Raw genomic sequence first — 26133 nt, 5'->3', positions numbered from 1 at the left:
ATGCAGTCTTCAAACTCTATTTGTGGAGTATTTAAATCACCACTGATCCTGTACTTATGGAAATATTGTACTACTATTGATTAACTGAACCTTTTTAGCACTTATTGTGGGTAATGCACTTATTGTTGTTTGGTATTAGACTTGTGTACATTTTGTAATTTCTTTGGTATCAGAACTGACTCCTGTACTTGTAAATACCTTAGTTCACTGGTACCTTGAACTCTAGCCTACTGTACTATACTAGGATGTGTTCTATGAGTAGATGACAAGGCTTTTTTCAGTCATTCTGAATAAGAATGCCTACTAAATACCATAAATGTAAATGTAGATGATTGGAGTATTGACAAGCTACACACACCACCAATAAGAAGACAAGAAATACTTTAATCATTTGAAGAGAACTTTGTGAATCTTACACAGTCAGGTTTGTTGTTTTTTCCAAGGGCTGCAAGAACACACAAATATCAAAAGTCTTAGCAAAGTCCACATGTGCTCAGACTGCATTTATATGCCATCTCCCTAAATAATGAACAAAGAGTCATGTTAGCCAAATATGGAAAAAGAACATGAATGCTAATATTGACCTTCCTTCTAAAACACAGTAGCATAGACACAAGACTTAAGTTGACTCATGACTTACTTCACAGAGCATAAAATGACACTTGATTGAACAAACAAACAAACAATTCAATACATTTTTTACCCATAGAATTTTCTGTTATAATACAAAAACTTGATATTTTAAAACCTGACAGTGTGATCTACATTCCAAAAATGATAGAGCCATAGACTCCACTGACCTGCTGCCAGGGTAATGAGTACAGTAAAGGATCAGTTACAGGAGTTTTACAATAAGCTGGTTGAGGCACATATCAATCATCCTTACGCTACTGACATCAGTAGAGCGGCTGTAGTGGTAAAATCATCTTAACTATTAGAGAGACCACACAGACTGATACTCTATTTTCCGCCATTGGCTTTTTATGGTACTTCTGGACTTGGCTGTCATCTGCTTTAAAGCAGTGTGGCATAATCAGAGCTGTGTTCTCTATCAACTAAATGCAGCCAGACATAATGATCACACTAAGATTATTACAGAGGAATGAGGACATAAATCCAAGGCCACATGAACTGTAGGTGAGATCTGAAGCTTGAGAATTCCAAATGAAATTAGTGGCTAGTATAATTAGAATCTCACTGGGCAGCGGCAGCAGCAAAGGATTGTGGGGTTTTGTTTCAGCCTCTTTCCTCTCCCTCCATCTGAGAAAGAGTCAGTCAGAAACATGAACCACTAAAATGTCTAGAGCAGCATTTCTATAAGAGTGTAATGTACATTAAGACTCTTGTATATTCTTCATATTCTCAGTGTGTACTGTGATTAATAATCTGGAGAGACTCTCTGAAGTTAGGGAGAGATGTGGGTTTGGACCCAACCTGCCCTGATATGGTGAGGGGGAAAAGAACAGGTAGATAGGTGATACTAATAGGTGATAACAGGTGATAGGTAGATACTTTATGACCAGGTGATAGGACATACCTGTGTACTTCATGAACAGGTGACAGCTATGTGCTTTATGAACAGGTGACAGGACATACCTGTGTACTTCATGAACAGGTGACAGCTATGTGCTTTATGACCAGGTGATAGGACATACCTGTGTACTTCATGAACAGGTGACAGCTATGTGCTTTATGAACAGGTGATATGTATTTGTACTTTATGAACAGGTGCTTCATGAACAGGTGATATGACATACCTGTAAACGTCAGGAACAGGTGACAGGTATGTCTTCAACATCAGACTGAAAGAGGTCATTAACGAGTGCTTCCAAAAATGTATGTTTTTGCTCTAAAAATGTGTAATAGGATATATTATATTTTGAAAAATGTCCAATTCATCATCTAATGTTAAATATATATTTTTTAGAAAATAAATATTTAATGTAATTATAACAGATGATATAAAATCATTGTAATAGAGATAAAATCATTATAGTTGTATGAGTGTATGAGTTATCTGTACTTTGTGTCTATAATGCCAGTATATTACCTCAGGAAATACTTGGCTCTCAAAGTACCACCACTTTGACCAAAGGAATTTTATTATTACATATTTATTTTAAACATTTTGGAGATTCCTCCTATTACCACTAAAGGGAACACGTGTACCATAGTTTGAGAACCAGTGCTCTACACGTTCACATGTATTGGTTGGAATTTTTAAGTTATATTTTAAGTTATATTTTATCTTATCACAGACTTCAAGAGGTTGGGTTATGAGTTATGCACCAGTATGCTTTGGTGTATTACTGCAGAGCTTGTCTCACTAAAAGGACTGTATACAGGTGTATGCACAATGAAGGAAGACAACAGTCTTCACCCTTCACCAAAGACAGTGGTCACACCCATCACACTCAAAATACACTACAGTTGACAGTTTTAATAAAGGTTTAATTGAGGCCAAACCTGGAGAGACCTGTAGCTCATCTTAATGCAGAAAGTGTTAGATTCTCTCTCAGTTGGATTTGGATTAGCCTGACTAATTATTTAAATGAGCTGAAAAGTTACTAAAAGTCTTTATGTTTTTTATATATCAGTTGTTCCTAGTGAGACATACTCAGAAGATTATTTGAAAAATATAATCTGGGATATTTTATACAAGCACAAATACTTTAACTATTCTATCAGCAGTTTTCAATTATTAAAGCATTTTGTCATCTGACATTTTCGAAATGTATGATGAGGTTTCGTTGATGCTTTAAGAGGGAATTTGGTTACTCAAAAAGTGTAGGACATCAGCAAACAAAATCAAATGTACATTCATAAATCCAAAGACATATAGACAGGGATCGGTGAGGGACAGTTAGGTGTGTAAGGTCAGAGTGAATGACAGTGTTAGGGGGACAGTTATGTGTGTAAGGTCAGAGTCAGGGTCAGAGTGAATGACAGTATTAGGGGGACAATTTGTACCAGGGAGACGTGTGGCGTGGGGCACTAGTATCAGGGAGACATATGGCCTGGGGCACTAGTATCAGGGAGATGTGTGGCGTGGGGCACTAGTATCAGGGAGATGTGTGGCATGGGGCACTGATATCAGGAAGATGTGTGGCATGGGGCACTAGTATCAGGGAGATGTGTGGCATGGGGCACTAGTATCAGGGAGACGTGTGGCGTGGGGCACTAGTATCAGGGAGACGTGTGGCGTGGGGCACTAGTATCAGGGAGACGTGTGGCACGGGGCACTAGTATCATGGAGACGTGTGGCGTGGGGCACTAGTATCAGGGAGACGTGTGGCGTGGGGCACTAGTATCAGGGAGACTTGTGGCCTGGGGCACTAGTATCAGGGAGACGTGTGGCCTGGGGCACTAGTATCAGGGAGACATATGGCCTGGGGCACTAGTATCAGGGAGATGTGTGGCGTGGGGCACTAGTATCAGGGAGAGGTGTGGCGTGGGGCACTAGTATCAGGGAGACGTGTGGCCTGGGGCACTAGTATCAGGGAGACGTGTGGCCTGGGGCACTAGTATCAGGGAGACGTGTGGCGTGGGGCACTAGTATCAGGGAGACGTGTGGCCTGGGGCACTAGTATCAGGGAGACGTGTGGCGTGGGGCAGTAGTATCAGGGAGACGTGTGGCGTGGGGCACTAGTATCATGGAGACGTGTGGCGTGGGGCACTAGTATCAGGGAGACGTGTGGCGTGGGGCACTAGTATCAGGGAGACTTGTGGCCTGGGGCACTAGTATCAGGGAGACGTGTGGCCTGGGGCACTAGTATCAGGGAGACATATGGCCTGGGGCACTAGTATCAGGGAGATGTGTGGCGTGGGGCACTAGTATCAGGGCGATGTGTGGCATGGGGCACTGATATCAGGGAGATGTGTGGCATGGGGCACTAGTATCAGGGAGACGTGTGGCGTGGGGCACTAGTATCAGGGAGACGTGTGGCGTGGGGCACTAGTATCAGGGAGACGTGTGGCGTGGGGCACTAGTATCAGGGAGACGTGTGGCACGGGGCACTAGTATACTAGTATCAGGGAGACGTGTGGCATGGGGCACTAGTATCAGGGAGATGTGTGGCGTGGGGCACTAGTATCAGGGAGACGTGTGGCGTGGGGCACTAGTATCAGGGAGACGTGTGGCGTGGGGCACTAGTATCAGGGAGACGTGTGGCACGGGGCACTAGTATACTAGTATCAGGGAGACGTGTGGCCTGGGGCACTAGTATCAGGGAGACCTGTGGCGTGGGGCACTAATATCAGGGACGTGTGGCGTGGGGCACTAGTATCAGGGAGACGTGTGGCGTGGGGCACTAGTATCAGGGAGACGTGTGGCGTGGGGCACTAGTATCAGGGAGACCTGTGGCCTGGGGCACTAGTATCAGGGAGACGTGTGGCGTGGGGCAGTAGTATCAGGGAGACGTGTGGCGTGGGGCACTAGTATCATGGAGACGTGTGGCGTGGGGCACTAGTATCAGGGAGACGTGTGGCGTGGGGCACTAGTATCAGGGAGACGTGTGGCGTGGGGCACTAGTATCAGGGAGACGTGTGGCGTGGGGCACTAGTATCAGGGAGATGTGTGGCGTGGGGCACCAGTATCAGGGAGACGTGTGGCGTGGGGCACTAGTATCAGGGAGACGTGTGGCGTGGGGCACTAGTATCAGGGAGATGTGTGGCCTGGGGCACTTCGGTGTAGGAAAGATGCTGAAGTGGCTGCTGCAGACATTTTAAGGGCTGGGCTGGTGCTCTGATATCGAGCTGTATGTGTGTTGTTGTGACCATAGTGAAGACCCTGCTTCATTCTCTCTGCTTAGGCGCGTCCATGGAGATGGTCACCATGGTTGTCCTTGGCTTGTTTCCTACCACCAATGCCGGGAACCTCTAAGTCCTCATAGCTATGGACAGAATCATGAAGCGGCTCGAGGTATACACAATCCCAGACTAGAGTGGAGCGGCTGGTGGAGGAGATGTTCTGCTAGTTTGGGCTGCTGGATGAGATCTTCTGCCAGTTTGGCCTGGTGAAAGAGATCTTCTGCCAGTTTGGCCTGGTAGAGGCTTCCAGTTTGGCCTGGTGTTCTGCTGGTTTGGGCTGGTGGAGGAGCTCCATAGTGATTGGTCTGTAACTTTGAGTCAGCGATCATAGCTGTGGTCTGCTGCTGGCTGGGCATCCACAAGACCCAGACTATAAACAAATATTCTACATCAGAGGTCTACAAATGCTTGAAAAGAGAAAAATAGAAATAAATTATAATTCTAGTCCTTTGGGGTCTTCATTGCTCTGAGGTTTTTCCAGCACTGTACAATGACCATGTATCTGTCCATAAATGTGAATAACAAAGGTTTGGCATGACTGAATTTGCACTTATGAATATTGTACTTAGCAAGCAAGGAGATTTATTGTGAAATCCATCTTTCCTTCTCTTTCTCATAATTTAACATTCTAGAGAAGAATATAAAAAGAAAATCATCAATAAAATGAGTTGAACACACAACAGGAGATCAGACCAAAACATATTTATATGACTGAATAACATCATACAGAGCATTTCTACAAAACAAACAAGCAGTCTATCAATGTCAGGCATGTGTTTTGTTTTGTTTTTTTTTACTAGGAAGTCTTCAGTCAGATGGAATTTGTGGATTAATTTAAACCTATTATTTAGGGTTGTGAAGAACAGAAAATGTAATCCCCCACACTGATGTGTGTTAATCATCACTGATTTTGTGTTATACCGTGGTTTGTTTTTCCATACAACGTTAAGAGATCATATTGTCAAGTTTCTTTAGCAACGTCTTATCCACCTCCAGAGTGAGATCTGCACTGCTAAGAGGGTGCTCTTTTGCAGTCGGTCATATCCCCATTAAGCATCACTTCCTGTTTTTGTTGAGGAAGCAGCAGTGTGTTTCTTTAACTTCTCCAGTGATTGTTGAAAAGTTTGCTTTATGGATGGGTTATTGCTGAAATAAACTTTTCAACAATATACATTCACGATGAAGATAAAATTGATTTTTTTGTTGTTCGGAATTACACTGCCAGTTTTAGCACCCACTGAAAGTAAGTTTTAGTTCTTGAATGTTCTTGTTTAAAGTGTAGATGAAAACGTGGGGAAGTTTGAATGAACACAGTTCAATATATGTTTGTAAGCATAATATAAAATCGGATCAATTTTACAATACGCATTTGTCAAAATAAAATCTTTAACAGGTATTTAGGCAATCACGGTGCTCACGGTACAGAAAACATGAACACTTGTATAATGAATACTGATGTCATTAACTTCGTTTATACTCCTTCAAAATCGTTTTGCATTAGGGATGATAACAACAGAAATATATGATGCCTACGCTATACGATAATTTAGAGTTTGATCATTTACTGAAGTAGTGGCAGCTATTCGCTAACCCGGTAGAACTCTGAGCTTTTTAACCATGGTAAGCTGGATCAGAACTGAAAGAGTAACAGGCCTGTTTAAGGTAGACTAGTTGGAGCCTGTTTGTTAAAACTCTCTCACCAGGGCCGTGCCGACACTGCGCAGAGACTAGGGACTCAGCCCGAGAAGGAATGTTGCTCTATGAAATCTTTAACAAATGTTTGTGCACCCCCCCCCCCCCCCCCCAGAATTAAATCAAATCTTACATTTAGGGGCTTTGCTACATTGATATAATTCTAACCGCGCCAGTGTGCAGCTGTAGCTTAGACGCTTTCATACGTAGAGTGCAATGAACCAAATGCGTCTTATAGACTTCTCCATCCTCTCTCTACTTAAGAACATTGAAGAGGAAGCTATCATTGATTGTTTTGCCAAACTGTATCAAAAACGCTACCCTTTGTGTTACTCCAAAAAGTAAAGAAAGATCAGGTATTTTACCTGCGTGATGTGTGTTATACATCTACATTATCTACATTATCTATATCTACATCTACCTGTGTGATGTGGGTTATAATGTTCATTTGTTATGCTTGTCTCAGACATCCTGTCCATGCTCTGTAGTTGGTCATCTTGCATATCAGTTAAAAGGCCCTGTTTGCTGAAATGAAATGTGTGACCCTAGTCTGTTGCCTCGTGTAATTGTATCAGAAAATATTACCTTTGAAAACAACAGTAACTGGCACAATATTTTGCATAGTGTATTGAGCACAAATGCACAGCTGTTTTTTCTGAATGCTGCAAAAAAAGCCAGATGTGCCAGTATGCTTCTGTTGACATGGATTTTTAGCTCACTAATTATGTGTATTGATTAAGTACTCACATATTAAATTAATCGGATATTAAATTGGCTTGTGCAATGTAGGAGGAATTTGTACAGCTTCAGTAGAAGTTTACCAATATAGCCAAACCCCTAAACGTAATATGATATTTAATTCTGGGTTTGTTTTCTCAAACCTGTGGTAAAGAATTCACAGAGCAACATTTCTTCTCGGGCTGAGCCCTGGGTCTCTGCGCAGTGTCAGCATGCCCCTGGTGACCAAAAGCTCTCAGATGTCCTGCTTAGATTCACACTTTATGTTTCCACATGGGAAATCCAGTCAGTTTCAGTTTGCTACATATTAATTTCACTCCTTATTGGCAATAATCAACTTATTTATTACTATCATTTCTTGTTATGTCTCTGATTCCCACAGATAAACACTCTCTGTTTTACAAGTACACAGTCCAGTCCAGTCTCTACCCAGACGGTCTCTTTGAGTTCACTGCAGTGACTGTTCTGAATGGCAGACAGATTGACTCCTACAACAGCAGGAACAGAATCAGGACTCCCAAACAGGACTGGCTGAAGAAGCTTCTACAGAGAGACCTGCAGACAGGCACTGCTGACCTACAGGAAGATGGACTATGGCCATTTCGTTATTGAGGACTTTCAACACAAGATATCAGGTGAGAAAAGGCTAATGTTAATATCTTCAAACTTTATTTTATGATATTAATGCAGCACGAGTAGATTTATATTATTAGTACAGCAGAAGGAGTAGATCTACATTATTAATGCAGCAGGAGTAGATCTACATTATTAATACAGCAGAAGGAGTAGCTCTACATTATCAATACAGCAGAAGGAGTAGCTCTACATTATCAATACAGCAGAAGGAGTAGCTCTACATTAACAATACAGCAGAAGGAGTAGATCTACATTATCAATACAGCAGAAGGAGTAGCTCTACATTATTAATGTAGCAGGAGTAGATCTACATTATCAATACAGCAGAAGGAGTAGCTCTACATTATTAATACAGCAGAAGGAGTAGCTCTACATTATTAATATAGCAGGAGTAGATCTACATTATCAATACAGCAGAAGGAGTAGCTCTACATTATTAATACAGCAGAAGGAGTAGCTCTACATTATTAATGCAGCAGGAGTAGATCTACATTATCAATACAGCAGAAGGAGTAGCTCTACATTATTAATACAGCAGAAGGAGTAGCTCTACAATATTAATGTAGCAGGAGTAGATCTACACTATCAATACAGCAGAAGGAGTAGATCTACATTATTAATACAGCAGAAGGAGTAGATCTACATTATCAATACAGCAGAAGGAGTAGCTCTACATTATTAATACAGCAGAAGGAGTAGCTCTACATTAACAATACAGCAGAAGGAGTAGCTCTACATTATTAATACAGCAGAAGGAGTAGCTCTACATTATTAATACAGCAGAAGGAGTAGCTCTACATTATTAATGTAGCAGGAGTAGATCTACATTATCAATACAGCAGAAGGAGTAGCTCTACATTATCAATACAGCAGAAGGAGTAGCTCTACATTATCAATACAGCAGAAGGAGTAGATCTACATTATTAATACAGCAGGAGGAGTAGATTAAAAGGACACTTGCCTACAGTGTGTAAACAGACTTTTACACAGTAATATACAGAAATAAGTTGATTTACTGTTCAATGTTTTATATTCCATTCCAAGTTATTCCAGTCTGCACTGGTCTGTGTCCTGAACGAGCTGCTGTACATATTTAACATATATTGGTGATAAAACATCATATAGTCCAGAGAGCAGTCTGCACTGGTCTGTGTCCTGAACGAGCTGCTGTACATATTTAACATATCAGTAATTAAAACATCATATAGTCCAGAGAGCAGTCTGCACTGGTCTGTGTCCTGAACGAGCTGCTGTAAATATTTAACATATCAGTAATTAAAACATCATATAGTCCAGAGAGCAGTCTGCATGTCATTTGGACGTTGCATTCATTTAGTCCTCTGAATGTGTACACTCAGTGTAAGTTCTAGTGTGTCACTGTTTAATCTTGGGCATGTATGTTCTGTAGAAAGACTTGTGGGAGAGTGGAAAACTCATGAGAAATGTCTGCGTACTAAATGTGTCTGTGTACTAAATGTGCTGTGTCTCTCCAATCAATTTCAGATGTTCACATCCTTCAGTGGAGGTTTGGCTATGCGACTGAAGCAACGTTTAATGTTTTAAGATGCATTAATGAATATGGTTATGATGGAGAAGCTCTCATCTTTTATGACTGGATCTCCATACAGTGGAAGGCCACATTTAAGCAAGTCCAGGACACAGCAGAGAGGTGGAATTCTGAACATGGACAAAACATTGTTCTTGTGCGATGTGTGGAGTGGATGAAGATTTATTTGAACTACAGTAATACTGAGATCAGTCAAAGTGAGTATTTGGTCTCCACAGTGAAACCTGTTTGTTTACTTCTACAGGGCTTTTCAACTCCATTTGTACTCCAGACTGGAATTGAATCTCTGCACTACACAACTACAGTACACACAGATCTGTTTGATATTAGTAATGTTACTGTAAAACAAGGCCAAGTGTTTTTCAGTCTTTATAAAACATAGATTAAATTTTCTGCAGCTCTTTTAAATAAATTATGATCTTCCAGAATATATACACTTCCTAGTCACTTTATTAGGAACTCCAAGCTTGTACCTACAGTCACTGTTAACTTTAATAAGTAGGATGGCATTATAGCTGCATTATTACATCTCTGTGCACAGTTACAGTCTGTATTTTACTGTGCATGTTGGCCTGTGCTATAAGCCACCTGTCAAATGTGGCTTCTTTTGCTAATGTTTTTACAATAACAGAAAAGTCCCTAAATGGTGGTGTGTTCTGGATGCTGTGCGAGCAGCAGTTTGAAAATTGTCTTGCAGCAAGCATGTGCTCCCTTCACTCCTCCTTCACTCTCTTCATGCTCCCTTCACTCTCTCTTCATTCTGTTGGTGCCTCACATTAAGAAAGATTCAGACATGAGGAAGATGTATGTTCAAAACCAAAGTGTATAACCGAGTCTGAGCTTCACAGTGCTGAAATAATGGATACATTCCTCTGGCAGAACAGGTGTCTTCATAAATAAGGTGACATGGTTCTGAAAAAATGTGCAGCAGTAATGTTTTTGATAGAGATCTGGCTTTTGACTGAATGCAAATTTGTGTGTTTACACCTGATCTCTCTCTACAGCTAAAGTGGATGTCTATATATTTGCTCAGAGAGCTGTAAGTGACCCAGGCAAACTGACTCTGACCTGCCTGGCCACGAGCTTCTACCCTAAAGACGTGATGATGAGTGTGAGGAAGTACCGCACCTCCCTGCCTGAAAAGCTGATAACGTCCTCAGGAGTCAGACCCAATGATGTTGACACTTACAGCTGAGGAAGAGTGTGGACATCCTGGAGAATGAAGGCGCAGATTATGACTATTATGTGACCCACAGTAGTCTCACAGAACCAGCAATAAAAAATGGGGTAAATATATTTGTGACACTGAAAACTGTATTCATGAGTTTGAGAAGATGTTGGTCTGTTAAAGTATTGCACTTTTGCAAACTGCATAAATCACATCAGACATATTGAGTTCCAGTGGGAAATGTTGATGAGGAGACGAGGCAATACATTACATTCAGAACATTCGACTAGCATCGCTGTTCAGGAATGTTTTGTTGTTTTATAATAAGAGAATTTATTACTTTACTGACTACAGATGGAGAACACAGTGACTCTACAATGAAAAACACTCTGATGGGAGCTGTGATCTGTGGAGTTGTGATTATGGCAGTTGTGGCCACTATTGTCCTTAAAAAGAAAAGGATGATTGGTGAGTAGCTATAAACTGCTTCTGCTGAAGCTAAAATTGCTCAGGTCAGATGCTGCTGATACTGCTGCTGTGTCCCTGTGAGGTTAAATGTGTGTGTGTGTCTGCTCTCCTGTTTTGTATGAGAGCTCCAGTGTACAAGTTACAGTGATTCATGACTAAGGTTTTAAATCAGATTTGTAAATATATATTTTGTTTTACAGTCAACATTTGGATTAGAAATAAGTGAACTTTGACTCCTTTCAGGTAAAAAAGACAGCCTCCCTCCTCATGAAGAAGAAATTGTGATGATAGTCCAAAATAGTCAAGCATGTAATGGTAGTACCAGTCCATGGACTTATGGGAGTGATGTGTAGCTCCAGTATTTTGTACCATTAATTAGTTCAGATGTATCCTCATATAGTTTTACTGTTCAGGTGCAGGAGATCAACTCCAGCTTGTGCAAGAGACACATGGTGAGGTCCAAATGCACCAGCTAACTGACCAAGTATAAATTAATTGTTTTATATAATAAATAAATTTGATTATGTATATAATAAATCACTTTATTATTTATGTAATAAACTAATTTAGTTTAATGGATAGATAGTCATTTAAAAAATGTTCAGTGGCTGTAACTTTAGACTGGTGCTGAATCTCACTCTTCTCTGGTTAATAATATAGTTTGAAAAGGACAAGTTTTCTCTTGTTCTTGTTCTTGTTTTTCCATCCCTATTTTAATTCTTATTTGAACAAATTCTCCAGCATGGAATTGTGGCTTTGGTAATGTTTTTCCACATTTAAAGCATTTTGGACTTTTATTTTGAGTGAGTGTTGTGCACTGTGTGTGTATTTCCTTTTGCAGTTGAGGGTAGCAGTGCTGGATCAGCTTTTAGCAGCACTGAAGACATTCAAATGTACAATGATTTCACACGAGTCTGGCAATGTATCCCGTGAGTAACAATCTGAACACAGTTTCATATAGAAGATATTTAATTCAAGTCTGGGTAGTTTGTCCCATATGTGGGAACATTCGTAGGTCCCAAGAGAAACCCTCTCCCATCACAATCAAGAATGAACAAGAATGAATGAAGACCCCCTTAATTTGATCAGAGAACATTCAGTAAATACAAAACAATAAATAACTATATACAGGAATATAACATTTTAAATAATGTTTTATATTTTAATATAATAAAAATAACTTAAAAAATGCAAATGAATTACAAAGTGTGTTTAAGGGGTTTGCACATCATGCTGTTTAATTTTATTTATTTAGTATATTAAGTAATCAGCACTGACTCACTGTGTTTAAAATGCAGCCTCCCAGTCCCTGTTATGTTCTTACTAGCTGCTACAATGATGTGAATTTCTCATTTTTTCAGTAACTACAGTTGCATGATATCCAGAAGTGATATTTCTGCATTGATGAGTAATAAAATGTGATGTTTGGTCTGTATATATGTGTGCGTTCTCTGTTTGACTCCAGAGTCAGATCCTCTGTCTCCTCCATCTCTTTGGACCACACGCTCCATTCCTGATGCCACTCCAGGTCTCCAGTCCTGCTGACCAGACAGAGGGAGTGTGAGCTGGAGCCCCGTGTGTGGCTTTAGTTCACTTACTGATATGGTTCAGGGTTGTTACCCAGTGTTGGCTGCTCACTCTGTGGACGACTTTGCTTCCCACCTTGATAATAAACCCCCAATTAAACACCTGTAGAAGTTGACAAATTGCAGAAAGTGCTGTAGATCACTTTAGCAGCCTGCATCCATACACTGATTACATTTATGAGCTAGCTTAGGTAGCTGACCTCACACAGGTGGAACTCTCCTTTGTCCAGAGTACCTGGCAAATGTCGCAAACATCTTGGTCTAGGGAAAAGGAATATACCAGTATGTTGTCAAGGTAAACAATGATGGATATACCCAGATCTCATTAATCTTCTGAAGTCTGAGGGCATTTTCTCTGTTTTTGCATACTTTCTTAAATTCACTTTAAAGGTTCTTACTTATAGTGTGATACCCATATGTTTCATATGAAAATGTTCAGACAAATCTCAGCTCTATTCCTTATGAGGTACCATTTGACCTTAGCCAAAACATGTCAGTCCATCCATATACTAAACTACCTTTCACACTAAAACTTTAGCAAAGTAAACTTTTGCTATTTGACAGTCAGTTTTCTCAAACAAAAGTCATGACTATTGTATTACAAATCAATTTCACGAATTACACACAGAAGCAGCAATGAGGATATTTCACCAGGAGGGCATTAGGAACTCTGTGGTCCCAGCAAGGCTTCAGCCTGCTGTCCTTCTATATGTAGAAGACACTGAGGTGGAGGTGGAGGGGTAAATGTACTCCTGCTCTAAGTCCTGCTGAATATACTGCTCCATCACTTGGTTTCCTACTGAGATAAAGGGTAAACCTTACACTGAGGAGGACAGGTGTTATCCAGTAGTTTGACAGAGCAGTCGGTTTTTCTGTGTGGGGGAAGCTGTGTGGCCTTTACTGGGCTGAATACCTCAGTGAGGTCTTGATAGAGAGCTGGGATGGAGATGTCAGACTCAGCGCTGGACTCTTGATGGAGGTGAACTGGGAGGGCAGGACCACTGAGGTGAGGCACTGATGTGGCAATGGGGTGAACATTCAAGAACGTTGTTGCTCTACCAGGAAATGAGGGGGTGGTGAGTGTGTAACCAGGGTAGTCCTCAACTGATAGGATGAGAGGTGTGTAGTGTGTAGTGTAGTGTAGTGTAGTGTAGTGTAGTGTAGTGTGTAGTGTAGTGTAGTGTAGTGTAGTGTAGTGTGTAGTGTAGTGTAGTGTAGTGTAGTGTGTAGTGTAGTGTAGTGTGTAGTGTGTAGTGTAGTGTAGTGTAGTGTAGTGTAGTGTGTAGTGTGGTGTAGTGTAGTGTGTAGTGTAGTGTAGTGTAGTGTGTAGTATAGTGTAGTGTGTAGTGTAGTGTAGTGTAGTGTAGTGTAGTGTGTAGTGTAGTGTAGTGTAGTGTGTAGTGTAGTGTAGTGTGTAGTGTAGTGTGTAGTGTAGTGTAGTGTAGTGTAGTGTAGTGTGTAGTGTAGTGTGTAGTGTAGTGTAGTGTAGTGTAGTGTGTAGTGTAGTGTAGTGTAGTGTAGTGTAGTGTAGTGTAGTGTAGTGTGTAGTGTAGTGTAGTGTAATGTAGTGTAGTGTAGTGTAGTGTAGTGTAGTGTAGTGTAGTGTAGTGCGGTCCTGGGCAGGAGTAGGTGTGTCCCTCCTGCTGGACAACCAGCCTACCGTGACAAGAGGGGGAATCAATAACTAATAAAGAAACGTGTTCTGTTTGGAGGGCACTGGTCTATGATATGATAAGATCAGAAAAGACTTTATTATCATTGTACTTGTACAACAAAACAGGTAGATCACAGCATCAATAAAAATAATAAAATAATATAATAGGAATAGAATGGCAATTTAAAAATAAACATTTCCAGGGCTACAAATGTATACAGCAGACATGGATAGTGCAAAAATGATGTGTAAACAAGAAGTGTAAACAGTGAAGTGAGTGTAGGAATATGGAGTGTGTCGTTAAGGGGAATAAACATGTTCTCTTTACTAGGAATGAGGCGTTTGGTTTTTCTTATTTAGTTCATTTAATCAGGCTAATGATACACTCACCACCACAAGAGGAATGAATGTTAGGTGGTGTTGGTGTAGCTGCAAGGAGAGTGAGCCACCAACCTGGACAGCAGGGGGCGACATAATCCACCTCAGCAGGCCTAGAGAGAGAGAGAGAGAGAGAGAGAGAGAGAGAGAGAGAGAGAGCGAGAGAGACAGAGAGAGAGAGAGAGAGAGAGAGAGAGATCGAGCGAGTGAGAGAGAGAGAGAGAGAGAGAGAGAGAGAGAGAGCAGTGGGGTGCAACTCAGATTTGCATTACCATGGCTGAGTGATTCTCTTTTTCGCAGAATAGAGCCACACTTTCACCAGATGTTCTGGTCTGTTCAGATAAGCTCACTCAGGCACAAGAAACTGTCTGGTAACATTAATAAAGATGTTTGTCTCTTATAAAAGAGCAGACAATGTCCAAAATGAAGCTTTATTTTAGTGGAAGTAACAGAAATTCCAGGACACAGAACAGAATACAAACAGAGCTGCTGCATTCTGCTCTCCTGCACTGGTCAGAACTCCCTCCTGCACCTCTGAGACATCCACAGTCCAGTTTACCACTCACTGAGTTTAGTGCCTCATCCACGAGTCACCCATAGTGATACATTCTAATGAAGCATCATCCAAAAACCTCTTTCACATTATAGTGACTACACACACACAAACACACAAGCTTCATATTTCAGATAGCTTTTATCCAAAGCAACTTAGAGTTATGACTGAACACAATTTGAGCAATTGAGGGTCTTGCTCAGGGGCCCAACAGCGGAGAAGTGAACTGGCAACCTTTTGATTAATAGGCAAGTACCTTAACCAGTGAGCTACCATACATAATATAAATAAGCATTATGACACTGTCCTAATATTTAATGAATATTGATAATTTAGTTTTTTTTATTGTCATGACAGCTAAGAGAGGAGGAATTTGGTGTATTATATTTTTTATATGATTGCTTAAGGCTGTTTTTGAAAACAGGGCTCATTTCGTAAAATTACTACACACAGTTCACACAGCCACACAAAAGTAGCAGAACACCTCAGTTCTTTTGAAAAATAATGTATATGATAACATGACAATGTGATGATGGTATGTAATCTGTCTAACGTGAGTGTGTGGACTGTGGTGATGGTGTGTAGTCTGTGTAACGTTTGTGTGTAGACTGTGTTTTTGTAAGGATTCAGGTTGCCATGGCGATGGAGGACTCCATTATGTGTGATTGCAGCCACAATGTGATGTTACCACCACGTTGGCCCTGGACAGTAAAAATATATCTGTGGCCAGTGATGTTTCTCCCTCTTCTTACGTTTGTCAGGTTAACACCAGACAACATTGTAACGTATATGTAAAAAGGTTGTGTGCAGCAAATAATAATGAAGTGAACAGATCACATGACTAAATTACATACCTCCATATATTTATGCCGCAAGTCTTTTGCTTAAAGTCAGATAAACTAGTAGAATTGATGTCATGTTAGATTTCTGTGTCTAATGTAGAGAAGTGTATTTAGTAGAAGTGACACCATGTTATCTTCTGGATACATGTCTACTGCATTCAAAACCGTTAGGGTGGTACCAATCCTCAAGAAGGGCACACTTGACAGCTCCAGCGTTACCAACTACAGACCAACTTCCTCTCATAAGCCCTTGAACGAGCAGTTTATAATCAAGTGTCTATCTTTCTCACCCAGAACCAGCTGCAAGATCCCAATCAGTCTGGCTACAAACTGGCACATTCTACAGAAACGGCCCTCATAGCAGTGACTGAGAAACTTCATGCTACCAAACAGTTATCTGTTTGATTCTTCTAGACCTTTCAGCAGCCTTTGACACAGTGAACCACAACATTCTTCTCTGTTCTTTCCAGGCTTGGTGTGACTGGCTCTGCTTGGAGATGGTTTCAGTCCTATCTGGATGGACGGTCCTATCAGGTGACATGGAGAGGATCCACATCCAAACCGTGTGACTCTCCACTGGTGTTCCACAAGGCTCAGTATTGGACCCCCTTCTCTTTTCTTTGTAAACTCGTTCTCTTGGTGATGTAATATCTTCTCATGGTTTCTCCTACCACTGCTATTCTGAGGACACTCAATTATTTATTTATTTTCCACTCTCTGACACGCATGTCTCCAGACGTATCTTGGCATGCTTGACTGACATCATGTCATGGATGACAGCCCACCACTTAAAGTTCAACCCAGGTAAAACCAAGCTTCTGATCAGCCCAGGTACTCCCAACCCTTACCATGACCTCACTGTTTCTGTAGAGAACTCCCTGGTATCACCCTCCGAAGCTGCCCGTAGCCTGGGCGTAACTTTGGACAACCAGTTGTCGTTCTCAACTCATGTTTCTAATCTAACCCGGCCTTGCAGATTCCTTGTTTGTACCATACGAAGGATTCAATCCTTTCTTTCGCAGGAAGCCACCCAGGTGCTTGTGCAATCTCTTGTGATCTCAAAGCTAGACTACTGCGACTCAATACTTGCTGGTCTTCCTCTAAGAGCCATCAAACCTCTACAACTTGTCCAGAATGCAACAGCACAACTGGTCTTCAATCTTCTGAAGTTCACACGTTACTCCACTGCTGCGCTCCCTTCACTGGCTCCCTGTAGCTGCACGCATCAGATTTAAAACCTTGATGCTTGCCTACAAAGCTAAAAATGGACCAGCCCCTTCATACATGAAGTCAATGTTCAAAGCCCGAGCCGTACCTCATGTACTTCAAAGCTCAAGTACGGCTCCGCTTGAAATACCTTGCTTCAGGTCTCATGGACGACAAGCATGGAGACTATTTTCTGTCCTGGCTCCAAGATAGTGGAATGAACTCCCACTTGCTGTCCGGACCGCAGAGTCCCCTGCAGTCTTCAAATGCAAACTGAAGTCCCATCTATTTATGGAATATTTAAAGGACAACTGACCCTGCTCCCATATTGACTGACTAATTTAATATTTATTGTAGGGCATTGTTTATGTTGTTTAACAAACTCTAGCATATTTTGTTTATAGCACTTATTATTTATAGTACTTATCATAGTTTAAGATAGACCTTATATATTTTGCACTTCTAGGTATCAGCATTCATCCCTGTATTCTACATTATTCTAGTTCATTGGTATGTTTAATTCTAACCTACTGTACTTGGATATATTCTATGAGTACATGGCAATGCACTTTTGTAAGTCACTGTGGATAAGAGTGTCTGCTGAATGCTGTAAATGTTAGATTTCTGTGTCTAATGCAGAGAAGTGTGTTTAGCAGAAGGGATTTGTGTAATGCTTTGATTAAAGTCTGAGGCTGAGAATGTGCTTAAAGTTGTGCAAATCTGGGCTGAGGTTTTGCTGTCTGAGTCTCAGATTTCACTGACTGTGAGAGTTTTAATTATAGTGTGTAAGGAACCATAAAAAAAACTGAAATACAGAGAGTACTTGGTAGATGTGTATTAATACAGAGAGGTCACTTTGCATGTGCAACACCTGCTTCAGTGCTCTGAGAGTGTTTATAGTCCTGTGAGTTTAACACTTCATGACTGAGAGCTGCCTGCCCCAGCAACTTCACCCATAGCAACCATGACTTTGATCCCCATCTTCATCTGCACACTGCTCCTCTGGACTCAAGGTAACTCACTGCTTTACCTCTGTGATGAACTATCCATGTGACACAGGTCTACTACTCTTATTTAAAATGCACTATTCACTGATTTAGAGTAACTAAACAAAGGTATCTGTACAGGTAAATGTTACCTTTTTATGATTTTATTTATTTCTTCCCCAGGATCCAGAGGTCAGGTAACAGTGACTCAAGATTCAGTGAAATCTGCTCTTCCAGGAGACACAGTCACCATCAGCTGTAGAACCAACCCTGCAGTGTATAAGGATGACCGTCTACACTGGTACCTGCAGAAACCTGGAGAAGCTCCGAAACTCCTGATTAGATTTGTGAACACACTACAGTCAGGAACTCCAGCTCGTTTCAGTGGTAGTGGATCTGGATCTGACTTCACTCTGACCATCAGAGGAGTCCAGACTGAAGATGCAGGAGATTATTACTGTCAGAGTGAACACAACATTGGTGATAACTGGCTGTTCATACAGTGTTAGAGAGTCGTACAAAAACCTCCCTCAGTCAGACTGCACAGAGACTGCACTGCTGCAGGTGTTGAGGGGGAGGATGTGATACAGAACAATGACACACTCTGTGGAGGAGAGATGCCCCATCACACTCACTCACTACTGAACAACACACATCTATAGAAAATCATTCTTCTAGGAACCACAACACACTGACTCACAACAATAGAATGTCAGAATTGACTTTTATTTTGGATGTGTTTGGTATTACATCTGAAAAACTGTACAAGCTGTATGTAGAGGGTTAAACATATTATCTATGTCCATGAGCTGATCCAGGATCAGTGTATCTGGTTCCTCTTCAGGCCTTCAAGCTCTGACTGAGTCTTTAATCCATTCAGACAGCTGCAGCTGAAAAAAATACACCCCATTGTTATTATTCCTCTGGAGAAGTCATCAATCTGCTGATGGAGCTCCTTCCAGTTTCCTCTGTTGTGCCCAGTTTACCCCTGTGTCTCTCTCCAGTTTACCCCTGTGTCTCTATCCAGTTTACCCCTGTGTCTCTCTCCAGTTTACCCCTGTGTCTCTCCAGTTTACCCCTGTCTCTCTCTCCAGTTTACCCCTGTGTCTCTCTCCAGTTTACCCCTGTGTCTCTCCAGTTTACCCCTGTCTCTCTCTCCAGTTTACCCCTGTGTCTCTCTCCAGTTTACCCCTGTGTCTCTCTCCAGTTTACCCCTGTGTCTCTCTCCAGTTTACTCCTGCCTCTTTCCAGTTTACCCCTGCCTCACTCCAGTTTTCTGGTGCCTGTCCCCAGTTTATAATATAATAATTGACTATACTAACATTAGTAACACCTATTGTCATGAAACGTATAGAAACATACAACAGTACTAATAATCAGACTGTGATCTTCTGGATGGAGATCTCAGTGGTGTAACCCTCTGACTTCCAAGTGTCAGAGTGTAAACTACCCAAACATCTGCATGATAGTGATAGTTGTGCACAGAAACCTCCTTCAGTTGTAGACACAGAAACTGGTCTGATATCTGCTAATTAGCTGATAATAGCTGCTATATAGCTGCTAATTCTGTACTCAGCTCATTTCATCAACTACAAACCATTACAGTACTGGGCAGGTTTCTCTTTTTGTTAAATATCCCTTTTGTTTAATTTCATTCAAAGGCGGGGCACTGGTAGCTCAGTAGCTAAGGTGCTTAACTTGTAATTGGAAGGTTGGTGATTCAAGCCCCACCACTGCTAAGTTGCTCTCAATTGCTTAAGTTGTAGTCAGTCATAATTCACTTTGGATAAAACCATCAGGTAAATGTAGGCAGGAAACCTCACTTGCTTTCTTCCAAATATTAACACAAACAGACTAAAACTGCACAGGAGAACATAAAACTAGTTTTCCCAAGATGAATCTCACCTCTTTGGCATAATAATAAGAATTTTCCTACATAATGAAATAACATAATAATACAGTAAGAAATGTCTCAGCCAACATGCAGAGATCCATGGTCATGCTAAAACTTTAAAAAATGCAAATGAAGGGAAAATATAGTTGCCCAATATAACACACACACACACACACACACACACACACACACACACACCCACACACACACACACACACACACACACACACACACACACACACACACACACACCCACACACACACACACACACACACACACACACACACACACACACACACACACACACACACACACACACAGATTAATCATATTCCAGGACCACAAATTCACAGTATGGTTCAGACCTCACCTGGAGTTATACAGCATGTACAAGGATTTATGCAGCTAGTGGTCAAAACCTTGCTGTAACACACTGGAAATACAGTCAGTGATCCCAAAGCTAACAGAAGCAAAGTAAACAAAAGAAACATAAACAAACAACAAAAACCTTCAGCAGGAGAAATCCACAGTAGTTAAAGACCAAAAAGCTCATAACCACAGCAACCATAAACTACACACAAAAGATACATAAAGATTAAAACACAGGATACATGGAAATGGAGGCAAAACACAAACTCCTTAAAGGAGAAAAAAAATCAATACACACCTACACACAGGCACACACACACACACACACACACACACAGACACACACGCATGCACACACAGGTGTGTGTGTGAGATGCATAATGATAATGTGATAATGAAAAGGATACATATCAAGTTTCAAGTTTGGTTTATTTGTCACATACATAGTCATACACGATATAACTCGTAGTAAAATGGTGGAGAGTGCTCTGTCCAAACTGAGGAAAAGAAAACAGGGGTGCGTAGAGAAATATAGATATTCTGTATATGTGAAATATATATATGCAAGATAAATATATATATTCTATGTATGTACAAAATATATTAACAATGTATGTACAATATATGTATATTATGATTATATACACAATGTACAATGTATATGGTTGTGTATATATGTACACAATCTACAGAATGTACAGATCCATTTTGTATAATAACATATCTACAGTTGTTGTGTAACAAGGTAATTGAATATAAATATATAGTTATACAGATATACAGTTATGTTACATGGTGGTGGTGGTCCCCACAGTTTATCAGTTTCCCTGATTCAGGGCCCGAATGGCCTGTGGGAAGAAGCTCCTCTTCAGCCTCTCTGTCTTGGTCTTCAGGGAGCAAAAGTGCCTCCCTGACCTCAACAGAGAGAAGAGTCTATTGTTGGGATGGGTGGGGTCTTTCACAATCCTCCTGGCCTTGGTCTGGCACCGCTTGTAGTAGATGGTCTGCAGGTCAGGAAGTTCCGTGTGAGTGATGCGCTCTGCTGAACGCACTACCCTTTGGAGTGCTTGTCTGTCCTGCTTGGTGCTATTCCCAAACCAGACTGTGATGTTCCCCATGAGGATGCTCTCGATAGTGCAGGTGTAGAAGTTCCGTAGTACCTTGGAGGGCAGTCTGAAGTCTCTTAGGCGTCTGAGGTGGTAAAGACGCTGACAAGCCTTCTTTGCCAGGGAGTTGGTGTGGCGGGACCAGGACAGGTCCTGCGAGATGTGAACACCAAGGTACCTGAAACTATCTACTCTCTCCACTGTGGTTCCACTGATCCTCACAGGTTGGTAGTGCCGCTCCTGCTTCTTGCTGCAATCCACGATCAGCTCCTTTGTCTTACTGACGTTTAGGAGGACATTATTTTCCTGGCACCAGTTTTCCAGGTGTTTAATCTCCTCCAGGTAGGCCCTCTCATCGTTGTCCGAGATCAGACCCATGACAACGGTGTCATCAGCAAACTTGAAAATGATGGTGGAGCTGGAAGTCGCTGTGCAGTCGTAGGTGTACAGTGAGTAGAGCAGTGGGCTTAGGACACAACCCTGAGGAGCTCCAGTGCTGAGGGTGAGGGTGGATGAGACACAGTTGCCCACCCGTACTGATTGTGGTCTGTCTGTTAGGAAGTTGGAGATCCAGTCGCACAGGGATGTATGCAGTCCTAGATCCCCCAACTTAGTAGTGAGTAGGGAGGGGATGATGGTGTTAAATGCTGAACTGTAGTCTAGAAACAGCATTTTAACATAATTACCCCTCCCTTTGTCCAGGTGAGTCAGTGTGGTGTGGAGCAGATGTGCAATTGCATCATCAGTGGAGCGGTTGTGGCGGTATGCAAACTGCAGTGAGTCCATGGAGGCTGGCAGTGAAGATGTGATAAAGTCTCTGACTAGCTTTTCAAAGCACTTCATCACTGATGTGAGGGCGACAGGGCGGTAGTCACTGAGGTCGGAGGGTCGAGGTTTCTTCGGGACGGGGACGATGGTGGATCGCTTGAGGTGCTTTTGCTACAGGTATATCACAGTCTGAATAAAAAGTGTTTTGGAGGAAGAAGAAAGAGAAAGATGATATTTTGGACATTTGGTTGTTCTAGTGCTTGGTCTCTTTCTCCCCTTACTCTGATTCTGAGCTTGTTTGATCCCTCTAACTTGGCCACTGTTGTAAATTTGTATATATTATTTATCTATTTGTATATAGTATGTATGTATTTGTATATATTATGTATCTATTTGTGTGCTCTGGTAAGTAGGGAGTGGATGCCGTTGTGTTTGGGCCCTGGGTTTTATTGTCTGTGTTTTCACTTACGGGGTTACTGTAGTCTTATCTTAGTATAGGATCTTAGTATAGAATGCTATACTGCTAATAGAGAAATAATAAAATACCTACAATCTCACACTGAAATGGACAGAAGTGTTCTAGTATGTGACTGTTCATTCATTCATTCATTCATACAGACTCCCTTGACGATGTGAAACATTTAATGACATGAAACATAAACGACATGCGTGGCACTCACACATAATAACACTAATAGACAGGAACACACAAACAACAACGACAACATAAAATGGTACAAACGTTGGGTTATACTAACAGCGGCTACACACTCATTGACACTAACATTACACTAACACTAACAATGACCAACCATGAGGCCCACACTGACACGGCTTTAAATAAACAGACATACACTCAACGTGAACCCCGTACAGGTGCGTGCCATCATGTAGGGGGTGTGACAACAAACGTAATTCCCCTGCATGCGGTGGGCCATACCACGTGACTCATGGGGGGAGAAGCATTGCGTGACATTTGTTAAATACATTTTTTATTATTATCTAAACTTACTTACTAGAGAACATAATTTTTATTCAATCTTGATACTGTGTTATTGGCAATTATTTCCTTTTCCTGTGTAGATAATGTTCAGATATTAAATGAAGAACTGAAACTATTCTCTAGTAATGTCAATACCAGTCAGAGTGAAAGAGAGCGAGAGCAGTGGAGTGAAACAGATTTGTGTTTACAGCCCTGAGAAACCTGCTCCTTCCCAGAATAGAACAACACTTTTTGCAGATGTTCAACTTACATTAGCCAAACTTACTCAAGCACAACATACCCCAGAACAACACACTCCAGTACAAAGAATCTTACAGTGCAGATAGTGAATAATAAAATAATACAAGAACAGACCATGTTCAAATTGAAGCTTATTGCAGTGATAGCAAAACCCAAGAATCAAAACCAGCAGAGTGGTGAATTAAGAAAAAAGAGCATTCTTCAGACTATAAGCTCCATTGATCAGGGCTGTGTAAGCGTGTTACATTACATTACAACTGACTGAGGTCATCATGGAAGATGGTAGAGCTCCTCCTCCTCTTCCCTAAATGCAGCACTAAGAGTCAGTGAGCTGCTGTGGCTGTAACAGAAGTTCTGTTCTTCTACTCTGGTCAACACACTCTCTTAGACATCCACTGTGCAATTCACCAGCGCCCCTTGTGGAAAGTGTGTAGACAGCAGGCACAACAGAGATCCTGTACAGAGGAGCAATTGAGAGCACTACACCACACACACTTTTAGAAATATTTACATAAAATATACTAGATACTTCTTATTTATCATTCTCTATAAATCTGTTAATCAGTTCCAGTTACGCGTGGGCAACTGTGCCTCATCCACCCTCACACTCAGCACTGGAGCTCCTCAGGGTTGTGTCCTAAGCCCTCTGCTCTACTCACTGTACACCTACGAATGCACAGCCACTTCCAGCTCCACCATCATTGTCAAGTTTGCTGATGACACCGTTGTCATGGGCCTGATCTCGGACAACGACGAGAGGACCTACCTGGAGGAGATTAAACACCTGGAAAACTGGTGCCAGGAAAATAATCTCCTCCTAAACGTCAGTAAGACAAAGGAGCTGATTGTGGATTGCAGCAAGAAGCAGGAGCGGCGCTACCAACCTGTGAGGATCAGTGGAACCACAGTGGAGAGAGTAGATAGTTTCAGGTACCTTGGTGTTCACATCTCGCAGGACCTGTCCTGGTCCCGCCATACCAACTCCCTGGCAAAGAAGGCTCGTCAGTATCTTTACCACCTCAGATGCCTAAGAGACTTCAGGCTGCCCTCCAAGGTACTACGGAACTTCTACACCTGCACTATTGAGAGCATCCTCACAGGGAACATCACAGTCTGGTTTGGGAACAGCACCAAGCAGGACAGACAAACACTCCAAAGCGTAGTGCGTTCAGCAGAGCGCATCACTCACACGGAACTTCCTGACCTGCAGACCATCTACTACAAGCCGTGCCAGACCAAGGCCAGGAGGATTGTGAAGGACCCCACCCATCCCAACAATAGACTCTTCTCTCTGTTGAGGTCAGGGAGACGCTTTCGCTCCCTGAAGACCAAGACAGAGAGACTGAAGAGGAGCTTCTTCCCACAGGCCATTCGGGCCCTGAATCAAGGAAACTGATAAACTGTGGGGACCACCACCACCATGTAGCATAACTGTATATATATAGATATTCTATTACCACCATGTAACATAAAAACTGTAAATATGCCATTTTACAAAATGGATCTGTACATTCGGTACATTGTGTACATATATACCATATACATTGTGCATTGTGTATATAATCATAATATACATATATTGTACATACATTGTTAATATATTTTTGTACATATATAGAATATATATTTCTCTATGCACCCGTTTTTCTTCTTCCTCAGTTTGGACAGAGCACTCTCAACCATTTCACTGCGAGTTATACTGTGTATGACTATGCATGTGACAAATAAACCAAACTTGAACTTGAACTTGAACTTGAACTTGAGTTATCCAATAATCAGCACACTGTTCCATAGTTTTCTGACATTGTTTATATTAAATAGAAATACTATTTGACCTATATATTACATTATATTATAAAGTTTATAGTTCTCTAGTATGGTTGGTTCTGTTAAATATGGTTATGTAAGAGGTATTCAGTGGAGGCATTACTTCAGACAGAGGCCACAGAGAGTATTTGGTAGACATGTATTAATACAGAGAGACCGCAGAGAGTATTTACTAGACGTGTATTAATACAGAGAGACCACAGAGAGCATTTGGTAGAGATGTATTAATACAGAGAGGCCACAGACAGTATTTGGTGTACATGTATTAATATAGAGATTATTTAGTATATGTGTATTAATACAGAGGTCACAGAGATTATTTGGTAGACATGTATTAATACAGAGAGACCGCAGAGAGCATTTGGTAGAAATGTATTAATACAGAGAGGCCACAGACAGTATTTGGTGTACATGTATTAATATAGAGATTATTTAGTATATGTGTATTAATACAGAAACGCCACAGAGAGTATTTGGTAGACATGTATTAATACAGAGAGGCCACAGAGATTATTTGGTAGATGTGTATTAATACAGAGGTCACAGAGATTATTTGGTATATGTGTATTAATACAGAGGTCACAGAGATTATTTGGTATATGTGTATTAATACAGAGGTCACAGAGAGTATTTGGTAGACAT

At 41.3% G+C, this 26133-nt stretch overlaps 1 pseudogene; it reads left to right on the top strand.

Moving 5' to 3' along the window:
- The first annotated feature begins 7451 nt into the window (after nt 1-7451).
- Nucleotides 7452-12642, top strand: LOC113568264 (major histocompatibility complex class I-related protein 1-like; annotated as a pseudogene).
- Nucleotides 12643-26133: the final 13491 nt, after the last annotated feature.

The sequence above is a fragment of the Electrophorus electricus genome, chromosome 4, assembly GCF_041902795.1.
Source record: "Electrophorus electricus isolate QZ-2024a chromosome 4, ASM4190279v1, whole genome shotgun sequence".
Taxonomy (NCBI): domain Eukaryota; kingdom Metazoa; phylum Chordata; class Actinopteri; order Gymnotiformes; family Gymnotidae; genus Electrophorus; species Electrophorus electricus.
The sequence above is the reverse complement of the archived record's forward strand: the minus strand, read 5'-3'. Positions and strand labels throughout refer to the sequence as shown.